This window comes from Styela clava, chromosome 5 (assembly GCF_964204865.1).
Source record: "Styela clava chromosome 5, kaStyClav1.hap1.2, whole genome shotgun sequence".
NCBI lineage: Eukaryota > Metazoa > Chordata > Ascidiacea > Stolidobranchia > Styelidae > Styela > Styela clava.
Genome location: NC_135254.1, coordinates 19,649,630 through 19,667,232, shown reverse-complemented (window position 1 = coordinate 19,667,232; position 17,603 = coordinate 19,649,630).

The window sequence follows — 17,603 nt, the reverse complement described above, 5'->3', positions numbered from 1 at the left end:
AGGCACACAACTATAAAGAGACTGGAAAAACTAAGAGAAGACGGATCCAAGGAAAATCTACAAATTACATGTAAATATTTTTACTAATTTTATTAGGCTTAGATATTGTTAATATTATCTTAGCATCTCAGGCACAGAATTTTGAGAGCACTGAAGAAATTGAAAAAAGACGGAACCAGAGACAAATCTAAAATACCGGTAAATATGTTATTATTATTATTGAATATTTATTAATAAAGCTTTTTTCGATAATATGCTGTATCCATATTTGCTTATCTTATTTGTCATAATCATTATTTTCTCTCCTATTTTAGAGATATTTTCAACAGGAAACAAGATATTGTGACACCGACAAAAGAAGAAAAGTATTAACAGGGATCGCCATGGCTTTTTCACTATTAACATTTTATTTGTTATAGATAGATTTAGACCCATTCCCGCCATTAGGAAAAATAGGGTTTCTATTAGGCTTAGATATTTTTAATGTTATTCTAGCTTCTCAGGCACAGAACTATGAAGGGACTGGAAATATTAAGAAAAGACGGATACAAGGAAAATCTACAAATTACATGTAAATATTTTTACCAATTTTATTAGGCTTAGATATTGTTAATATTATCTTAGCTTCTCAGGCACAGAATTTTGAAGGCACTGAAGAAATTGAAAAAAGACGGAACCTGAAACAAATCTAAAATACCGGTAGATATGTTATTATTATTATTGAATATTTATTATTAAAGCTTTTTTAGTAATATGCTACATCCATATTTGCCTATCTTATTTGTCATATTCATTATTTTCTCTTCTATTTTAGAGATATTTTCAACAGGAAACAAGATTATTGTGACACCGACAAAAGAAGAAAAGTATTAACAGGGATCGCCATGGCTTTTTTACTATAAACATTTTATATGTTATAGATAGATTTAGACCCATTCCCGCCATTAGGAAAAATAGGGTTTTTATTAGGCTTAGATATTTTTAATGTTATTCTAGCTTCTCAGGCACAGAACTATGAAGGGACTGGAAAAATTAAGAAAAGACGGATACAAGGAAAATCTACAAATTACATGTAATTATTTTTACTAGTTTTATTAGGCTTAGATATTGTTAATATTATCTTAGCTTCTCAGGCCCAGAATTTTAAAGGCACTGAAGAAATTGAAAAAAGACGGAACCAGAGACAAATCTAATATACTGGTAAATATGTTATTATTATTATTGAATATTTATTAATAAAGCTTTTTTTGATAATATGCTGTATTCATATTTGCCTATCTTATTTGTCATAATCATTATTTTCTCTTCTATTTTAGAGATATTTTCAACAGGAAACAAGATATTGTGACACCGACAAAAGAAGAAAAGTATTAACAGGGATCGCCATGGCTTTTTTACTATAAACATTTTATTTGTTATAGATAGATTTAGACCCATTCCCGCCATTAGGAAAAATAGGGTTTATATTAGGTTTAGATATTTTTAATGTTATTCTAGCTTCTCAGGCACAGAACTATGAAGGGACTGGAAAAATTAAGAAAAGACGGATACAAGGAAAATCTACAAATTACATGTAAATATTTTTACCAATTTTATTAGGCTTAGATATTGTAAATATTATCTTAGCTTCTCAGGCACAGAATTTTGAAGGCACTGAAGAAATTGAAAAAAGATGGAACCTGAGACAAATCTAAAATACCGGTAAATATGTTATTATTATTATTGAATATTTATTAATAAAGCTTTTCTTGATAATATGCTGTATCCATATTTGCCTATCTTATTCGTCATAATCATTATTTTCTCTTCTATTTTAGAGATATTTTCAACAGGAAACAAGATATTGTGACACCGACAGAAGAAGAAAAGTATTATCAGGGATCGCCATGGCTTTTTTACTATAAACATTTTATATGTTATAGATAGATTTAGACCCATTCCCGCCATTAGGAAAAATAGGGTTTTTATTAGGCTTAGATATTTTTAATGTTATTCTAGCTTCTCAGGCACAGAACTATGAAGGGACTGGAAAAATTAAGAAAAGACGGATACAAGGAAAATCTACAAATTACATGTAATTATTTTTACTAGTTTTATTAGGCTTAGATATTGTTAATATTATCTTAGCTTGTCAGGCCCAGAATTTTAAAGGCACTGAAGAAATTGAAAAAAGACGGAACCAGAGACAAATCTAATATACTGGTAAATATGTTATTATTATTATTGAATATTTATTAATAAAGCTTTTTTTGATAATATGCTGTATCCATATTTGCCTATCTTATTTGTCATAATCATTATTTTCTCTTCTATTTTAGAGATATTTTCAACAGGAAACAAGATATTGTGACACCGACAAAAGAAGAAAAGTATTAACAGGGATCGCCATGGCTTTTTTACTATAAACATTTTATTTGTTATAGATAGATTTAGACCCATTCCCGCCATTAGGAAAAATAGGGTTTATATTAGGTTTAGATATTTTTAATGTTATTCTAGCTTCTCAGGCACAGAACTATGAAGGGACTAGCAAAATTAGGAAAAGACGGATACAAGGAAAATCTACAAATTACATGTAAATATTTTTACTAATTTTATTAGGCTTAGATATTGTTAATATTATCTTAGCTTCTCAGGAACAGAATTTTGAAGGCACTGAAAAAATTGAAAAAAGACGGAACCTGAGACAAATCTAAAATACCGGTAAATATGTTATTATTATTATTGAATATTTATCAATAAATATTTTTTTGATAATATGCTGTATCCATATTTTCCTATCTTATTTGTCATAATCATTATTTTCTCTTCTATTTTAAAGATATTTTCAACAGGAAACAAGATATTGTGACACCGACAAAAGAAGAAAAGTATTAACAGGGATCGCCATGGCTTTTTCACTATTAACATTTTATTTGTTATAGATAGATTTAGACCCATTCCCGCCATTAGGAAAAATAGGGTTTTTATTAGGCTTAGATATTTTTAATGTTATTCTAGCTTCTCAGGCACAGAACTATGAAGGGACTGGAAAAATTAAGAAAAGACGGATACAAGGAAAATCTACAAATTACATGTAAATATTTTTACCAATTTTATTAGGCTTAGATATTGTAAATATTATCTTAGCTTCTCAGGCACAGAATTTTGAAGGCACTGAAGAAATTGAAAAAAGATGGAACCTGAGACAAATCTAAAATACCGGTAAATATGTTATTATTATTATTGAATATTTATTAATAAAGCTTTTCTTGATAATATGCTGTATCCATATTTGCCTATCTTATTCGTCATAATCATTATTTTCTCTTCTATTTTAGAGATATTTTCAACAGGAAACAAGATATTGTGACACCGACAGAAGAAGAAAAGTATTATCAGGGCTTGCCATGTTTTTTGTTTTGTTTTCAATATTTTATTTGTTATAGATAGATTTAGACCCATTCCCGCCATTAGGAAAAATAGGGTTTTTATTAGGTTTAGATATTTTTAATGTTATTCTAGCTTCTCAGGCACATAACTATGAAGGGACTGGAAAAATTAAGAAAAGACGGATACAAGGAAAATCTACAAATTACATGTAAATATTTTTACTAATTTTATTAGGCTTAGATATTGTTAATATTATCTTAGCTTCTCAGGCACAGAATTTTAAAGGCACTGAAAAAATTGAAAAAAGACGGAACCAGAGACAAATCTAAAATACCGGTAAATATGTTATTATTATTGAATATTTATTAATGAAGCTTTTTTTGATAATATGCTGTATCCATATTTGCCTATCTTATTTGTCATAATCATTATTTTCTCTTCTATTTTAGAGATATTTTCAACAGGAAACAAGATATTGTGACACCGACAAAAGAAGAAAAGTATTAACAGGGATCGCCATGGCTTTTTCACTATTAACATTTTATTTGTTATAGATAGATTTAGACCCATTCCCGCCATTAGAAAAAATAGGGTTTTTATTAGGCTTAGATATTTTTAATGTTATTTTAGCTTCTCAGGCACAGAACTATGAAGTGACTGGAAAAATTAAGAAAAGACGGATACAAGGAAAATCTACAAATTACATGTAAATATTTTTTCCAATTTTATTAGGCTTAGATATTGTAAATATTATCTTAGCTTCTCAGGCACAGAATTTTGAAGGCACTGAAGAAATTGAAAAAAGACGGAACTTGAGACAAATCTAAAATACCGGTAAATATGTTATTATTATTATTGAATATTTATTAATAAAGCTTTTTTTGATAATATGCTGTATCCATATTTGCCTATCTTATTTGTCATAATCATTATTTTCTCTTCTATTTTAGAGATATTTTCAACAGGAAACAAGATATTGTGACACCGACAAAAGAAGAAAAGTATTAACAGGGATCGCCATGGCTTTTTCTCTGTTAACATTTTATTTGTTATAGATAGATTTAGACCCATTCCCGCCATTAGGAAAAATAGGGTTTTTATTAGGCTTAGATATTTTTAATGTTATTCTAGCTTCTCAGGCACAGAACTATGAAGGGACTGGAAAAATTAAGAAAAGACGGATACAAGGAAAATCTACAAATTACATGTAAATATTTTTTACCAATTTTATTAGGCTTAGATATTGTTAATATTATCTTAGCTTCTCAGGCACAGAATTTTGAAGGCACTGAAGAAATTGAAAAAAGACGGAACCAGAGACAAATCTAATATACCGGTAAATATGTTATTATTATTATTGAATATTTATTAATAAAGTTTTTTTTGGTAATATGCTGTATCCATATTTGCCTATCTTATTTATCATAATCATTATTTTCTCTTCTATTTTAGAGATATTTTCAACAGGAAACAAGATATTGTGACACCGACAAAAGAAGAAAAGTTATAACAGGGATCGCCATGGCTTTTTCACTATTAACATTTTATTTGTTATAGATAGATTTAGACCCATTCCCGCCATTAGGAAAAATAGGGTTTTTATTAGGCTTAGATATTTTTAATGTTATTCTAGCTTCTCAGGCACAGAACTATGAAGGGACTGGAAAAATTAAGAAAAGACGGATACAAGGAAAATCTACAAATCACATGTAAATATTTTTTACCAATTTTATTAGGCTTAGATATTGTTAATATTATCTTAGCTTCTCAGGCATAGAATTTTGAAGGCACTGAAGAAATTGAAAAAAGACGGAACCTGAGACAAATCTAAAATACCAGTAAATATGTTATTATTATTATTGAATATTTATTATTAAAGCTTTTTTAGTAATATGCTGTATCCATATTTGCCTATCTTATTTGTCATAATCATTATTTTCTCTTCTATTTTAGAGATATTTTCAACAGGAAACAAGATATTGTGACACCGACAAAAGAAGAAAAGTATTAACAAGGATCGCCATGGCTTTTTCACTATTAACATTTTATTTGTTATAGATAGATTCAGACCCATTCCCGCCATTAGGAAAAATAGGGTTTTTATTAGGCTTAGATATTTTTAATGTTATTCTAGCTTCTCAGGCACAGAACTATGAAGGGAATGGAAAAATTAAGAAAAGACGGATACAAGGAAAATCTACAAATTACATGTAATTATTTTTACTAATTTTATTAGGCTTAGATATTGTTAATATTATCTCAGCTTCTCAGGCACAGAATTTTGAAGGCACTGAAGAAATTGAAAAAAGACGGAACCAGAGACAAATCTAAAATACCGGTAAATATGTTATAATTGTTATTGAATATTTATTAATAAAGTTTTTTTTGATAACATACTGTATCCATATTTGCCTATCTCATTTGTCATAATCATTATTTTCTCTTCTATTTTAGATATATTTTCAACAGGAAACAAGATATTGTGACACCGACAAAAGAAGAAAAGTATTAACAGGGATCGCCATGGGTTTTTCACTATTAACATTTTATTTGTTATAGATAGATTTAGACCCATTCCCGCCATTAGGAAAAATAGGGTTTCTATTAGGCTTAGATATTTTTAATGTTATTCTAGCTTCTCAGGCACAGAACTATGAAGGGACTGGGAAAATTAAGAAAAAACGGATACAAGGAAATTCTACAAATTACATGTAAATATTTTTACCAAATTTATTAGGGTTAGATATTTTTTATGATAAGAAGTTCAATTAGGTGAATTTTATTAATAAGTTCGATTTTATTGAATATTTTATTAAATGATATTTTTTTCAGAAGATTACTTACCAAGAAATAGAAGAAGCCGAACAATATCTGTGAAGACAATCACGATAAGGTATAATATAATGCATTAATGACTGGGTTTTTATAATATTGGTGAAGTCTTGTTTCCCAAATTAGTTAATTCGTTTGGAATTTAAATATGGGCATAGGGCGTTTCAGATTTTTCTGGAGCGCGATAGGACCCCATCAACAAGTCCTAACGAGTGGGAAAACCGACACCTCTTGGGTCCACATGGAAGATCGGTATTTTATTTTGACAATTTAGAAAATACTTTTTTATTTTTATTAATAAAAAATACAATGTTACTATTTGCAATGAATATATATTACTTATTATTTCATTAAATATGTGACTACTGCACTTACTTTGCAATATGTTTTAGTTGTATTTTGCAAATATATAATAAATGAAAAAATAGATCTGTTTAATAAAATAACGATTTTGACTGTTTTGTTCTATTCCGTATCGAAATGGCAGATCTAGTCGGGCTATTGAATTATATAAATCTACCCAGCAATTGTCTGTATTAGACAAATATTATAAATTCGCAATTGATGAGGGTTCCCGAAAGACTACAAAAAGAAATGTATTGAAAGGTCTCCAAGAAAATGGGTGAATTTTACTTTGCAACTTCATGCATGGGTGGTGAGCATAGTCAGTGTTACTTTGAAACGTGGGTGAGCATAGTTAGTTTTACTTTGCAACTTCATGCATAGCAGTTTTGCAACTTCATGAATGGGTGAGAGTTTTACTATGTAACTTCATGCATGAGTGAACATCACTTCATGCATAGATGAATGTAGTCAGATTTCGTCAATTTTACTTTGTAACATATAGTGAGCGTAGTCAGTTTTACTTTGTAACGTCATGCATGAGTGCATGGATGAGCATAGTCATTTTTACTTTGTAACGTCATGAATAGCTGAGCGTAGTCAGTTTTACAATGTTATGTCATTCATGGGTGAGCGTAGCCGGTTCTACTTTGTAACTTCATGCATGAGTGAGCGTAGTCAGTTTTACTTTATAGCGCCATGCGCGAATCAGCGTAGTCAGTTTTACTTTGTAACGTCATGCATGAGTAAGTAAGCGTATTAGGTTCAATCAGTTTTACTTTGTAACTTCATGCATAGGTGAGCAAGTCAGTTTTACTTCGTAACTTGGTGAGCGTAGTCAGTTTTACTTTGTAACTTCTTGCATGGGCGAGCGAAGTCAGTTTTACTTTGTGACTTCATGCATGAGTGAGCATAGTCAGTTTTACTTTGTAACTTCATACATGGGCGAGCGTAGTCAGTTTTACTTTGTAACTTCATGCATGAGTGAGCATAGTCAGTTTTACTTTGTAACTTCATGCATGGGTGAGCATAGTCAGTTTTACTTAGTAACTTCATGCATGGGTCAGCGAATCAGTTTTACTTAGCAACTTCATGCATGAGTGAGCATAGTCAGTTTTACTTTGTAACTTCATGCATGGGTCAGCGAATCAGTTTCACTTTGTAACTTCATGCATGAGTGAGCATAGCCGTTTTACTTTGTAACTTCATGCATGAGTGAGCATAGTCAGTTTTACTTTGTAACGTCATGCATGGGAGGGCGTAGTTAGTTTTACTTTGGAACTTCATGCATGGGTGAGCGTAGTCGGTTCTACTTCGTTACTTCATGCATGAGTGAGCAAAGTCAGTTTTACTTTATAGCGTCATGCGTGAGTCAGCGTAGTCAGTTTTACTTTGTAACGTCATGCATGAGTAAGTAAGCGTATTAGGTTCAATTAGTTTAACTTTGTAACTTCATGCATAAGTGAGCAAGTCAGTTTTACTTTGTAACTTCATGCACGAGTGAGCGTAGACAGTTTTACTTTGTAACTTCTTGCATGGGCGAGCGTAGTCAGTTTTACTTTGTAACTACATGCATGAGTGAGCATAGTCAGTTTTACTTTGTAACTTTATGCATGGGTGAGCATAGGCACTTTTACTTTGTAATTTCATGCATGGGTGAGCGTAGTCAGTTTTACTTTGTAACTTCTTGCATGGGCGAGCGTAGTCAGTTTTACTTTGTAACTTCATGCATGAGTGAGCATAGTCAGTTTTACTTTGTAACTTCATGCATGAGTGAGCATAGTCCTTTTTTACTTTGTAACTTCATGCATGATTGAGCATATAGTCATTTTACTTTGAAGCTTTATGCATGGGTCAGCGAATCAGTTTTACTTAGTAGTCTCATGCATGAGAGAGCATAGTCAGTTTTACTCTGTAAATTCATGCATGAGTGAGTATAGTCAGTTTTACTTTGTAACTTCATGCATGAGTGAGCATAGTCAGTTTTACTTAGTAACTTCATGCATGGGTCAGCGAATCAGTTTTACTTAGTAACTACATGCATGAGTGAGCATAGTCAGTTTTACTTTGTAACTTCATGCATGGGTCAGCGAATCAGTTTTACTTAGTAACTTCATGCATGAGTGAGCATAGTCAGTTTCACTTTGTAACTTCATGCATGAGTGAGCATAGTCAGTTTTACTTTGTAACTTCATGCTTGGGAGGGCGTAGTCAGTTTTACTTTGGAACTTCATGCATGGGAGAGCGTAGTCAGTTTTACTTTGTAACTTCGTGCATGGGAGAGCGTAGTCAGTTTTACTTTGGAACTTCATGCATGAGTGAGCATATTCAGTTTTACTTTGTAACTTCATGCATGAGTGAGCATAGTCAGTTTTACTTTGTAACTTCATGCATGGGTGAGCGTGGTCAGTTTTACTTTGTAACTTCATGCATGAGTGAAAATAGTCAGTTTTACTTTGTAACTTCACGCATTTTGTAACTTCATGCATGAGTGAGCATAGTCAGTTTTACTTTGGAACTTCAATCATGGGGTTGTACTTTGTAACTTCATGCATGGGGTGAGCGTACTTTGTAGCTTCATGCGTGGGTGAGCATAGTCAGTTATACTTTGTAACATCATGCATGAGTGAGCTTAGTCAATTTTACCTTGTAACATACTCAGTTTTAATATAAAACTTCATGCGTCGGTGAGCGTATTCAGTTTTACTTTGTAACGTCATTCATGCATGAGTGAGCTTAGTCAGTTTCACTTTGTAACGTCATGTATGAGTGAGCGAAGTCAGTTCACATTTTTAACGTCATGCATGAGTGAGCGTGACCAGTTTCACTTTCTAACGTCATGCATGAGTGCACTAAGTCAGTTTACTTTGTAACGTCATGCATAAGTGAGCATGGTCAGTTTTACTTTGTAACGCCATGCATGAGTGAGCGTAGTCAGTTTTACTTTGTAACTTCATGCATGGGTGAACGTAGATACACCAAAGAAATTGCTGACTAGCATGACGGAGTATAGCAAGTTAAAAACCATAAAGGGGGGATTCGTTTTTCGTGCTTGGGAAGAATCAGATAAAATAAATCATTGACGAGAGAGTCGTGCTTGAGGAGACCCAATAAAATTTATATTTGACAAAAGAGAGACACCACCATAAGTATATCTCATTCTGCATGTACACTTGTGCAAGTGATCATTTCTATAGAAAATTTTCTTTCTAGGGTCACTTTGGCGACGATCTCCATGTTTAAACCAGAAACGTGACAATTTATACCAACCAATTTCGACACGCAGTTTTGTACATATATGTTGAGCAATACAACAGAGTGTGTCAATATGATATGTAGGGTATAAGCGACTTAGTACTTATGATGAGGATCTACATTCTACAAGAAGCCTATAACGTGTTGGGCGGTGATATTTTGCACTATTAACTTCCTTTGATGTATAACCTGCCAGATTTCTCGATAATTAAAAACTCCACCACTTTGAATATGATTGAAATATATTGCAGTCGATGAAATACCGACAAGTAAATGTGATGAATGAAACAACAAAATTGTGTGGTGATAAAAACAAATTATTCCAGTATCGTAGATATAGACGTGTGAATAATTTTTGCAATGTAGAGGGCCCAATAAATGGATAGTATTGTTGAGAGTTGCTAAAGTTTACGACCAACCCAGCGTATATAGTCCAGTACCGACAGGCTGTGGCTGCTAGGACGTGTTACCGTAAATGATTGGGAACCACTGAATTAAGTAATAGAATCAGGTGCTTCTGGCAATAATGAAAATGGGCACCACAGAAATATCTGCACTTTAGTAATTTCCATAGACGATTTTTCAATGGGCTCAGTGTTTAGAATTAGACTAATTGGCAGATTCGAACCAGTCAAACGACATATATCTCGATATTGGCCGGATTAAATAAATGTAGATATAGTGAGATTTTTGTACGTTTTAGTGAGTTTTTTAGTAGTTTTTGCATGTTTTAGCTTGATAAATGACAAATAACGATCAATGTGTTTGGACAATAAAAGTGCTTGCACTGTTTACCTATACTTGACACTATTGTGGCCCGCAAACAATACAAAAATAATTGTGGGGCCCGCGTGTACCCGTGGCGGCGCGTGGTCATTTTGACAACCGGGGAAAGCTACGGCGGGACCAAGTCACCCCCATCTACGGGGACAGGATGAGCGCTGTAAGTTCTCCCATCATTTTATGAGTATAAAAACCATTCCATCGGTAACAACCAATCGGCAAAAGCGACAATTTTTAACGATAAGAAAGTGTCTTTAAAACCGGTCCAAGTCAAGGAATTTATAAATATAGACATAGTTTATTTTGAAACCTCTTTCAAAAGGAAAGGCAATATTTACCCAGATAAATACAATGACATATTAACAGAAACTTCGGGAAAGCAGACAAAACCTAAAATAAGGTTTAAAACGTTACTATGAAGAAAGGAAAGCTAATGCAAAGATAAGGACATGCGTCGCTCACTCATAGATATATATATGCTGCTAGACTTCTACTGCTTGAACATATATGCAACACGCCGCGGTTTCTTGGAAGCAAAATGCTCAATAACGCGCTGATTAAAGTCATGCATCCCAGAAATAACGTCTCTGTGAATGGATAAAACAGCCAAGGAATTTAATCTATCTTGCTTCATTGTGTTTCTGAAATACGTTTTAATACGCTTCAGCGTGCTGAATGTTCGCTCTGCGTCGGCGGAAGAAATAGGCGTCGTCAAAATGATGTCCAGAAATTTTGCAGACGCCGCAAAGGTAGTTACTAGAGTGTTATCTATGAGGAACCCATAGAGCGCGCAAGTTGATGTGATGTTCAAAAAAGTTTGATTGGTGTATATACATCGCAATTCATTTTCCAATTTACCCACGTTTATCATGGGGTAAAATTTGGAGACAGTAGCCAACAAATGGATGGGAAATTGACGTGCAAATTTTGAAAAATTTTTGGGGTTCATCAAAGAGAACGCGGCAAGATGTTCAGTGCGCAGACGATCGCCTGTTTAATTCACGAGAATGTCACAGCATTCCTTTGCAGACAAAATCAAACGCTGCGTTGTTTGCCCGCGGCGTAAAGAAGCACTCCATGTGTCGTCGTATTTTATTGTTTCTCGGAAACGAGATACAGCATCGCAGAAGTCTGAAATACACGACTGCACAGACGCTCCATCCATTAGCCTTGACTGCAATGCGCCGTATAATACATCCACGTGATAGAATATTGTGGAGAAAAAAGCGAGAAAAAACAAAAACTCACCATCTTCTAGCAGACGCTTTAGACCTGCCGCCTCCCTCACAGAGCGTTCGTCCCAAACCGGAGAGCTCTGAATGCCATTGAAACACTCAATGAGCTCAGACCTAATTTTGGACACGCCCTGCACCACGCGTGATTGAAAGTTCCAACGTGTTGGTGCACAAGCTGGGAGACGGCGGCTACATATCTGGCGAAGGAGGTCAGAGCGCTTCCGCGAAACGGAAAAAAATGAAGAAAACCCCGAAACATTTGCAAAAAATATACGGACGAGAGGGGTATCAAGACACATATTTTTAATAACGTGGTTAAATTGGTGTGCATAACAATGTAAAAAATGCGCATGAGGAAAATCTTCTTTTATATAAACTTGAACACCATGTTTCGACTCACTCATGACTGCCGCGCCGTCATAAGTTTGAGCTATCAATTTTGACTTCGCGTTGTAAGGCTGTAACACTTCTTTCAGTACAACCGATATCCCGCAAGCCGTGCGATCAACGATTGGTACAAAGCTGTGAAATCTCTCGGTAGGTTTACCATCTTTCACAAACCGAAAAATCACAGCCAGTTGGGAAACGCACGTGATGTCAGATGTCTCGTCAGACTGAATCGAAAGGAACTGGCAATTCTCAATTTCCAGAGCCAAATGTTGTAAATAAATTTTATACATTGAGTCGAGCAAATCATTTTGGATATCCTTAGATGTCCCTTTCGAAACAGTTGCGGCATCAAGATAATCTCTCAATACTGTATCTAGGGATGCGGTGTATTCCACCATATTCAAAAATACCCCTCTATTAGAAGATCCAGCCCGTTCATCGTGCCCACGGAGGGGGCACCAATGAACTTCAAAACATCTATCAATCGACCGAGAACATGGCGGTTTTTCTCGACGTTTTGGTTGTGCCGACGAATAGAAACCGCGCGTCCTTCATCCAACTGTGCTGCAATATTAACATTTCCGAATGTTCGGTATTTTACTGCATTGTCCAGATGCTCCATAAAAGATTGATGATCCCTGGCACGCTCGGAAAGATGTTTAAGATCTCTAAAACCAAATTTACACCAACGTGAGTCACGGGCGGTAGCAAAAAGTAGGCAATAAAAACAAAAAAGTGCATTTTTGTCCTCGCTGTAACACAACCATTCGTGTTTTTTATACCAAGTTTCTGCGCAGAATGTACGCCGACGCTTTCCTCCGTCATGGGATTGTTCCAGTGAACAGTTTTTTGGTTGATAAGGCCCAAGACGTTGTACCTCTAATTTTTGTTCCAGCTGCAGCTGCGAAAACGGAGTGCGAAGTAGTGCATCAACCTTATTCATTATGAGGTATAAGGCTAAGAAATGCGAAGCCTGAAAGAAGTGAGGAGCTCAAAAGGAATGTGGAAAATCGAGAGCAAATGTACTAAAGCAGTGGTCGGCAACCTTTTTTCGGTGACGGACCGGCAAAGCCTGACCAAAATTTTGGATCACCACCTTGTACAGACGGAATAAGCTTATGTAATAAATTATATGTGTTAGGATAAATAGGTTGGTATTAAATTCAGAGAATAAATGTGATGTTATTCAAGTAATGTGTTTTCTTACGTTCAGGCTACTGCGATTTTGTAGTTGTCAATTTTAAAAACCCGACTTCACATAGATGTAAAAATGCTTGTAAAGCTTTTTTGAAATGCCGGTGTATTCAGTTAGTAATATTGCCCAAAATACTGCCGAAATACCCTATAAACGCAAAGACTCTTTTCAACTAATTATTGTTTGAGTTGTTACTCAACTAAACACGTTATTAGGACATTTCCGTCGTTTGTGCCACGCTTCTGCGACCGATAGTAACCTTTCCGCGGACCGGCGATGGGCCGCTGCCCGGTGGTTGCTGACCACTGGACTAAAGGTCTCTAACTGATTCAAATAGCGAAACAAGCGACAAAAACGAAGGCGAGGAAACTATCAACTCTTCAAGCAACCAACGGACGAGATATGTCAACACGTTGTTGTAAGAAACGTCGGCATTGTGTCGTCATAATTTCGGGGATAGCCCCGATCGGCCCCGATGATTTAGTAAAAGAAACAGAAAACAAACGAGACAAACGCGGCGAGTGGAAGATAAAAGAGAGAATACGATATACAATGAGCAACCGGGGCAAAATCGGCGTCGCCCCGTCGACGTTCGGCGAAGGCTTTGCGAGCGAAAAATGAACCATGTCGGGAGAATATGGCTAGTGTAGACAGTCTGTGCAACCGATATTGAGGTATTTTTCGAATATTTTTTATTATACCGAAAAAACAACCGGGGCATTGCCCCGGTTGGCCCTATTGACGCGCCGCCACTGCCGGTGTATATAGAAAACGTCAGCGTCGGAAAGTTCTCAACAACTTTTATCATTTTTTTGCTGTTCCGGTGAAGATATCCGGTCAATATCTTTTGTTAAGTCACTTTCATATTTCTTCCTATCTCTATTCATGAATCGATTTTTTTTTCCGTCTATGTAATCAGAATGTAGAAGAAACGTTTTAAAACTGCTTTTTTCGATATTGTAATGGTACAAATGTGATGATACTCCACGTTCGGTTGATTTATAGTCGATGTTTACAGCACATCCTGCGATACTGTCGATCGTTATGTTAGTATTTAGAACATTGAACTATTCTCCGTTTGATATGTCTCCGTTCAGCTGATGCGCCGAATCATGTCCCTGAACACTTTACTCATTGCTGCCATACGTTGCAGTTAAAAATATGAGAACATGAGAGAACATGAAGCCAAAAAATAAAATGTTCCTTCCCATCTTCACCAACCAACAATAAAATTATTCGGATACAGTTGTTTGCCAGGGCAACCTGTGAAAACTCAATGCTGCTGGATGCAAGAGAATAACATGTCGTTTTGCCTTATGTGTTTTTTCATTCCGATTGTAATGACATTGAAGACGTACTTAAGGGTAAACAGTACATCTCGCTTTTTATGTGCGATTCAAGCATGGATGAAACGTTTTCAAGCAAGGAATGTATATCGATATACCGTGAATTCACACGACCATAATGTATGTTTTCTAGGCATATATATGATAGAACCAATTTTGGGCATATCTTGAATGCATATTTCAAACGTATTTTGCGTATATTATGTAGTTTCTATAATCAGTATAAATAAATCTATATCTTATCTTAGAAAAAGTTTCGACAAGTTATTTTTCAATATCTCGTTGTTTTGGTAAAATTGCAACTATACCGCCTTCAAAGCCAATTTCCATTTTTTCTAAATTTCTATTTATCAACGATATTTTCCGTCATCTATATATTTATAATAAACTGGAATTTTTTTGTATTTTTTTCGTTCGATGTTGTGCCAATCGTATCAGCAAATCCTCCGCGCTTGGGTGATTTGTAATTGCCCATTGCCATACATACTTTTATCCTTAGTAATGCAGGGGACAGGGGTACCATCCAGACAAATGCAAAGGATAAATAGCAGCAAACTTGTGAATGATATATCTATTTTCATCTTTAGCAACCAACGTTAAATTGTTGAATCCTTGCGTCTGTCGCTACGACAAGAAGGGCATAAGCATGATATGTTCCTTGTTTGCGCGTTTTATTGATTGCAAAAGAAACGTGAAATGATTTGTCGGCAACATTTTTTCGTACAGGGTCTATAATCTCAAAAAACATACACTATCATCGCATAATTTTGTATGTAGCTAATCAATTGACACGCAGCCCCTGCTCACAGCAACTATAGGGTAATCTATGTCATCCATGCAAACCACGGGAATTTGCACTACAAATATAAATTTTTATTCTGAAATCTGAACGAATCTAATTAGTGCACACACTCTCAATCTTGAGAAATGGATTGGAAGAGGCATCATGGATTTTGCATTACTGGATGCATTACAAAACGATTACAAGCGCGAAGGATTTGCGTATGAGGTTGACTATAACATCGAAAAAGGAAATAAAAAAAGTTTAAGTTCATTACAAATATATAGACGCCGGAAAATATCGGATTATGCATAAAAATTTGGAGAAATTGGAAACAGGCTTTGAAGGCGACATTGATGTAATCTTACCAAAACAACGTAAAATTGAAGAAGAACTTGTCGAAAATTATTCAAAGATAAGATATAGATTTATCTATACTGATTATAAAAATTACATAATGAATGCAAAATATATTGACAAAAACATCGAAGGAAACTCGAGAGGGGTTGGGTAGGCATGCGCAATCGATATCCGACTGCAGAAGATTTTTTGCGAGTCTTCAACAAAATGATTGAAATAGGAAATGGATGGAATGCCGTATAATATTGTATTTTAAATTTGTATATGTAGAAAACTAATAAAAATAATTTTTCCGAAGAACGATGTGTTGTATGACATTACTCTTTCTAAAATATTCAGTGGAGTGTTAAAATATATTCAAGTCAACTTTTATCTTTGATGAGTAGTTAAATACTTGATATATATATTATACAGGGTGCCTCAAAGTAAGTAAGGGAAGGTGGGCCACGGGGCACAACAGAAAATCAACTCTCACACTCATACTATACCCGAAATCAGGTCTGCGGTTCAATTTTTGAATCCGCCCTTCGTTGAGTTACAGCGTCCTCGCAAACGGACAACGGCTGTGAGCGACGTAAGTTATGGGATAAAATTTGTTTGGAGGGTTGAAACTAAAATTTTAGCATTGAAGTTTTATTGTTTTTCTACCATAGCCTTTCCAACATGACAAACCAACGTCTGATATTTTTCAGCTTCAGTCCGCTGTAAAACATTCAAAACGTTGGCGTTTCGATGTGCATTCCTAATCTCGACGTGGGGTAGTGAAAATATTTGTTCCCTGTGGGGAACAATGGACCGGGGTTTAGTGGGACATGCTCCACTGGGCACAATTCGACAGTTTTTGATTCATCAAGTGCCTGGAAGTCTAGAAATTCGTTATGTTTTGAGCACTATTAGGTTACCTTTTGACCCATAGCTCAATATGAAATTGGACCAGATTCAATTTGTTTTGATGCAGGTTCGAAAAAGTAAATAACTTGCCTTTGGCCGGAATTAGAAATTTTGCTTGGTAATATATAAATGCCGGTTTTATTTTAAATATTACATCATTGTTTTTTGTTCTTTTTGAATGTCCCCAGGGCCTGTCCGAATGTGTCCCACAAGTGGAACACTTGACAGACGTTTTTAAAAGCATTTTGGTAAAAAGATGTGTGTCGCTAGGGAATTTCTTAGTTAATAATACTTTGCCTTCCTACTTTATATGCTTCTTGCCAAACAGCAATTTTTCACCTCATTTCTTGGGTCAATCTCCTTGTCATTCTGTGGGTTGATGAAAAATGCAAACAATATCTAAATTTTACTTTTAGGATGTTTCCTGATGAAATGAACGCTCTATGATGAGTACCTGAAAAGAAAATCATAATTAAAAGTGTATACTTACTTTTGAGACACCCTGTATATATATATGCTTTATGTTTAGGCTTACGTCCCGTTTTAAGCGGGACATTCCCACTTTTCACGTCTTGTCCCGGCGTCCCGACAGTTCAGCCAAAAGTTCCGGTTTGGCGTTAAGTCAGCATAATACACGAACATTACCAATTAGCATGTTCTTGGTACTGTTGTTGCTGTGTAGCGTGCCGGAAGCCTATACTTACTGAAGGCGGTTTTGTTTGTTCCGTTGTTTTCCGCTAACATTGTTGGCGGTTCATTGGTACAATTTGTTACGTGTAAGCCCTGTACGTTGCTAGTCAGCAGGACGTAAAAGTCGTACG